At 45.0% G+C, this 6,462-nt stretch overlaps 1 protein-coding gene across 1 annotated transcript in view; it reads right to left on the bottom strand.

Annotated features, from left to right (window-relative positions):
• Positions 1 to 660, bottom strand: part of LOC310805393 (regulator of G-protein signaling 21-like) — a 5,050-nt gene extending 4,390 nt beyond the window's left edge. Inside the window, exon 1 of the mRNA XM_083671058.1 lies at positions 531 to 660. The gene's annotated coding sequence lies outside the window, so the exon portion shown is untranslated. The remainder of the gene's footprint in view (positions 1 to 530) is intronic.
• Positions 661 to 6,462: the final 5,802 nt, after the last annotated feature.

Raw genomic sequence — 6,462 nt, 5'->3', positions numbered from 1 at the left:
TTGATCTTCTCTGAGAGAGAAACAGGGAACCGAGATCACAGGAAGCCTGTCTAGTCGGAGATGTGCTCATGCCAAAAAATGGAGAAGAGAAACCAGTTCTCAAAATAATGGGATTCTTCTTGAAGGCGTCTTAAATCAGTCTCAGATCAGAATACATCAATAACGGACAGTAATACTAGCCCAAGATAAATGAATATCAAAGGTTTGCAGTCAATATCAAGGGTATAACAAGTTACCAACACCATTAACTGTATGTACTCCTTCATACACCAATGGTCAGTTACTTTATACAGGAATATGATGTAAGTCTTGTATACACATAGTAGTTGAATAAAGAATCATTTTCTATAAACGATTGATAATTTCAAATCAAGCTAAGATGAAAACGACTCAAGCGACAACAAGGTAACCAATCTCAGTCTCTCCTAGTCAACGCAGTTTCAGCACACATTGCTCATCGTGACAGGAATGTTTAGGTCAAAACGCACCCATTTTCTGACCTCGTTGTCAATTCAGAGCATTGTACTTACACGACCCGCGTGAGAGTGGCAGAAATGTCTGTGATATTCCTGAAAGGCAGAGTTAAGTGTGCCTGTATATCAGCATTCGTCAATACGTTCGGCAAGGTCTGATGTTTTTTTTCCAACTTAGACTTCCCTATTTCCCTACTGCAATTCCCCCGAGGCTACAAACAGGTCTCTACATGCAGGGCTGGAATAAAAAGTATTGGCAGAAGCCGGGACAGAGGTGAAACTGAGTTTTTCGCTCTGTGTGTGTTTTTCCGTATAATTCCCATGGAGGGACTCAGGGAACCTTGAAGAATGAAGGGAGATGTTTGACCCAGTTCAGCACAGACCCCTGCACCCATAACTCTCTGATGAAGACAAGTGGTAGAAAGAGGGAGGGAGACACCACTATGTCTGTCAGATAGGGGGTGGGGGGGGGGGGCGCCATCAGAGGGAGAGGGCTATGAAAATGACGGATGACAGAACAAATGGCACAGCTGTGAGCGAGGGGTGGGGGACGGGGACAGGGACAGGGACGGGCGGCGGCGGCGACGACAGCCCAGTGGGTCTACCTGTCCGCCCCTCGCTCGCACACTGCTTGATTTGCGGGGTCTCGGCGGGACTCTCGTTCCGGCCAGTCAGGAAAACAAGAACAGGTGCCGTAAAACACCGCTGCGGCTGGGATTTGCATCCGTAATGACCTCACCGGTGCAGCTGGGAATCTGATTTCACAAACAAAGGTCTGTCAGACGTGAGCTCCGCGGCTAGGATTGATCTATAGCAGGGGTGCACCACTGCTGTCCTTGCTTTCCCGTGTCTAGATCAGTCTCTGATTAAAAAATCAAGCAGACGCTGTAGCCCTTCGGGACGGGTGCAGTGCAGCCCCTGGTGTGCAGCAATATAATTGGTGTATGGTCCCTCTTCTATGGCCCCTTCTATGGCTTCTGTGTGTTTTCCATTTGCCTTCTAGTTGATTGGTGTCTAGGGGCAGACATAAAACTGTGTGCAGGTCTTTTCTATTTGTCACGTAATTCATTCTCTTTGAACTACGGCCTCGGCTGTGCTGTGAACAGGCCAGGTGAAGGCCGGTTGGAGGTTTTATACGTTGTGTTCTTTGTTCTATGCTGTAATTCATCTACATGTACTAAACAGCCTGGGGCTTACGATTAATAGACCTATCTTTAATTCATTGACTTGTATCATTGACCTGCTTTGTTGATTTAAGAGCACATCCTCATAAACCACAATGGTTACCAGCGGAGACAAAAGTTTATGAAAATGTGCATCATCTACAGTCTTGATATGTACCCCTGCTGTAGAGAATTATGTCATAATGTATAAACAAATGTTTGTGATTTTCAGATGAGCTACTACAATGCTTAAGAAAGATTGCACAAGTATTCATGCAAACAAGAACATCCTTAAGCATACCTCAGCCTCCTTAGGTAAACATCAGGTAAACTTCTAAATATTTGCTTTGGCGAGTCCCCAAAGTGGTTGAGCTCTGCACAGTCTTTCCATGGGCAATTATGATTTAAATAAATCAACACCACTCTTCATGCATACTCAATCAATGACAGGGGCGACTCATTTAAACATTTTCACTCAAATTGGTTCTCCCTATCGGGAGGGAGATGGAGGAACAGGGCTAGATAGAGAGTGATGGGGAGACATGGGACACAAATGATAAATCTGAATAGAATGATTATTTTCATAATTAACTTTTGTTATGACAGGAGTTGGTCTGGGACTTCCATATCTAATTCATCTAATTTTCGTTCTCACATTCTCTCGGTCTGATTAGAGCCTGATTGAATGGGAGACTGATTGAATGGGTGATTAGTCGCGCTCCCAGGCCTTTGTTTTCACTGTGGCACCCTATTCTTTTATTACGTTTGACCAAACATTCAGAGTGAAATCCCTGTTCACTCCAATGATACAATAACCATAGCCCCCTTAATCCCTACACACACACACACACACACGCACACACACACACACACGCACACACACACACAAACACACACACACACACACACACACACACAAACACACACACACACACACACACACACACACACGCACACACACACGCACGCACACACGCACACAAACACACACACGCACACACGCACGCACACACGCACACACACACGCACGCACACACGCACACACGCGCACACACACACACAAACACACACACACACACACACACACACACACACACACAAACACACACACACACACACACACACACACACACGTATAAAGACAGTGCCTTGTGATGTACAGTATGAGAAAGAAAGGAGAAAGAAAGGATTCCTCCACACTGCTGTTCACCAACGTCATTCTGGAGTCTACATGGGGACAAAGATCTGACCAGGCGAAGTTTTTTCATGTCATCTTACAATACACCCTACCCATCTCTGAGTACTGTGTACCAGCCCATCTTCAGTCTCTGTGTGGATCTGAACCCCACCACACTACCGACCACTGTGGGGAGCTCTGTCTCTGTCTCTGCCTCTACTGGGCTGCTCTTTCCCCCTCCCTTTGTTCGTACTCCTCTGGCAGTAGCGATAGCACACTGGCTTTGGACTGATGTTACTCATGTTAAAAGCTCAGCTGGGAAGCGGGTGTCCCCAGGACTGCTGCTCCATGGCCTTAGTGTTTGGCTCTGTGGCTGGATGGACCATCTGGGTTAAAGGGGGATGCATTGTATGCCGAGTCTGATGGGTTTTGTTTTGAGTGCTCTACTACAAGACCTCCTTCTGTTGGTTTTCTCAAATCATTCTCTGACGACTTACAGCACCACATACAGTGCATTCAGTAAGTATTCAGACCCCTTAACTTTTTCCACTTTTTTGTTATTATTCTAAAATGGATTAAATTAATTTTTTCCCTCATCAATCTACACACAATGCTCCATAATGACACAGCCAAAACTGGTTTCTAGAAATGTTATTAAAAAAAAAAAGAAACTGAAATATCACATTTACATAAGTATTCAGACCTTTTACTCAGTACTTTGTTGAAGCACCTTTGGCAGTGATTACAGCCTCAAGTCTTCTTGGGTATGACGCGACAAGTTTGGCACACCTGTATTTGGGGAGTTTCTCCCATTCTTCTCTGCAGATCCTCTCAAGCTCTGTCAGGTTGGATGGGGAGCGTCGCTGCACAGCTATTTTCAGGTCTCTCCAGAGATGTTCGATCAGGTTCAAGTCCGGGCTCTGGTTGGGCAACTCAAGGACATTCAGAGACTTACAGAGTCCCGAAGCCACGCCTGCATTGTCTTGGCTGTGAGCTTAGGGTCGTTGTCCTGTTGGAAGGTGAACCTTCGCCCCAGTCTGAGGTCCTGAGCACTCTGGAGCAGGTTTTCATCAAGGATCTCTCGGTACTTTGCTCTGTTCATCTTTCCCTCGATCCTGACTAGTCTCCCAGTCCCTGCCACTAAAAACCATCCCCACAGCAGGATGCTGCCACCACCATGCTTCACCGTAGGGATGATATTGGCCAGGTGATGAGCGGTGCCTGGTTTCCTCCAGACGTGAGGCTTGGCATTCAGGTCAAAAAGTTCAATCTTGGTTTCGTCAGACCAGAGAATCTTGTTTCTCATGGTCTGAGAGTCCTTCAGGTGCCTTTTGGCAAACCCCAAGCGGGCTGTCATGTGCTTTTTACTGAGGAGTGGCTTCCGTCTGGTCACTCTACCATAAAAGCCTGATTGGCGGAGTGCTGCAGAGATGGTTGTCCTTCTGGAAGGTTCTCCCATCTCCACAGAGGAACTCTGGAGCTCTGTCAGAGTGACCATTGGGTACATCTCCCTGATGATGGCCCTTCTTCCCCTATTGCTCAGTTTGGCTGGGCGGCCTGTTCGAGGAAGAGTCTTGGTGGTTCCAAACTAAGTTAAGTTAAGTTAAATAAGTTAAAGGGTCTGAATACTTTCCGAATGCACTGTACACGCTTAGAGATGTATTACAGTGAATACACATTATGCAGTACCTGTGTATTTTACAACACAGTCTCCTAATAAAATCGTGTACCTATACAAGATTGTATCCGTTCTCAATTGCGTGTCCTGGTTGATTCATGAGAGAGATTTTTGGACGATAACTCAAAAACTGAAGATATACTACGTAAGGGTAAGTGAATTTGCGTGACTTATGTAAGAAGTTAATCTTTATTAACTTCGAATTGCGTGGTGGCTAGGCAGTGTTAGGCATTCTCTTTGAGCGGTTAAGGTAAGGGTTCTGTCATTTGTCAGGGGAAGACATTAGCAAACATTAGCACCGACAACTATAATTAGAAAAATATTGTTGTCCATAGCGTGATTCGAACCAGCGATGTGCGGGGTTGCAAAGCGAGCTGTTAATGACACCACCCCTCCTCCTTCACCTTTAGCTGTTCTCGGTAATCACATTCCCTCTCCACACCAACAGAGAGCACTGCCATTGTGGCAGAGAGGGGCATTCACACAAACGAGACAAAAGACAAGTCATTTACAATTTCACACAGAAAGCCAACACACGCTAGCAAACACTGCCGTCCGACTGTGGCTCCATTAGGGTGTTTTTGTCTCGGCAGCTGAGAGACAGGAGGGGAGCCCTTGGTCGCAACGACAGAGACACTCCTGTAATCTGCATGCCTCCTCTTCAGCCTGAAGATGTAGATCAAGTCTGCGTAATTATCCTCTGATTGAGTATTCATAAATGATTACGCCATTGTTTTCTCTTTAATGATGCAAATTACGACTAATTACCTTGCATTAATGGATGCCATGAGCCGCCGAATAGTGCAATTAGCACAGTGTTTATCTAATGGCACCATGTGTAAATATTAGTCCGAATGAATGTATAGTTAATGTGAACGTGTCCATTCATCCTCCTCGCTGAAGCAAGTGAAGAAGAAGTTCCCTCAGTTTGATGGATGTCTTGGAGGGAGAGGCTGGGCAGATAGTCTGCATCACTGAGATTCATCCCATTAGCAACCACATTATCAAGGTGGTGAATAATACACAGGGGATATAATGAACTTCTTATAAGGTTTTTTTTGTCTCGAGGCAAAAGTAACAATGCAGCCTCACTCCCGCGGGTCTCAAACTTCACAAAAGCCCAGCATTTAGACAATGATATTTTGGCTTTTGGAAAAATATTGTTGTTGAAAAACCTTCAACTTATTCCAGTAATCACTTGTGGCCCATAAGATATTCATCAGTATGTAGTTAGGCACTGCTTATACTGAGCATATTTCACCTCAAGGCATAACGTTTGTACATTCATTATTTTTTTTCTTGGTGATGCAAGTACAATAATTTACCTATAAGCCTTTTCCCCTTACAAAAGCCTGTTGATTCTAAACAGACAGAGAGTTCTATCATAGAATGCTTGTTTGCCATGACTAGCAAGTTAATAACTTCTATGATTAATAGCAGAGTGTAATATGAACGTATGCCCTCTTTTATCTGCCATGATGCTAAAGAGCAACAAACCTTGAACTTGAACTACAGTATTCGTTCTGAAAGCATTTTCATTACGTGTGGAGCATTCAACACGACACAAACTACACAGACAGAGGCTAGGGTCTGACTCACTCATTCAAAAGTGAAATGCTGCCCTCAATTTCAAACTGATGTTATCGGTAAATAGAGCTAAGTTTTTTTTGCCCCCCACATCCCTGCTCGTGTTGATGTCAAAATCAGCTTGTCTTTCAGATGCTGTGCAGTCGGAGTGTGGCCGTTGCAAACCGTTCCATGTCACCCGTAATGTGGGGTTGTGTATGAGTGAGTCAGACCCTAGCCTCTGTCTGTGTAGCTCTCTCCATTCACCGCCTCACACAGTAAATAGCAGAGTAGCCACTGGAATGGGTTTTATGTGGGTAACAACACCACAGATATGAATCTGCTCTGGTCCTTGTGGCACAAGGGACACTTAATCGTTGCTACTCGAGGCCACCATTCTGCCTC

This window comes from Argentina silus (genome assembly GCF_951799395.1).
Source record: "Argentina silus genome assembly, chromosome: 6".
Taxonomy (NCBI): Eukaryota; Metazoa; Chordata; class Actinopteri; order Argentiniformes; family Argentinidae; genus Argentina; species Argentina silus.
The sequence above is the reverse complement of the archived record's forward strand: the minus strand, read 5'-3'. Positions and strand labels throughout refer to the sequence as shown.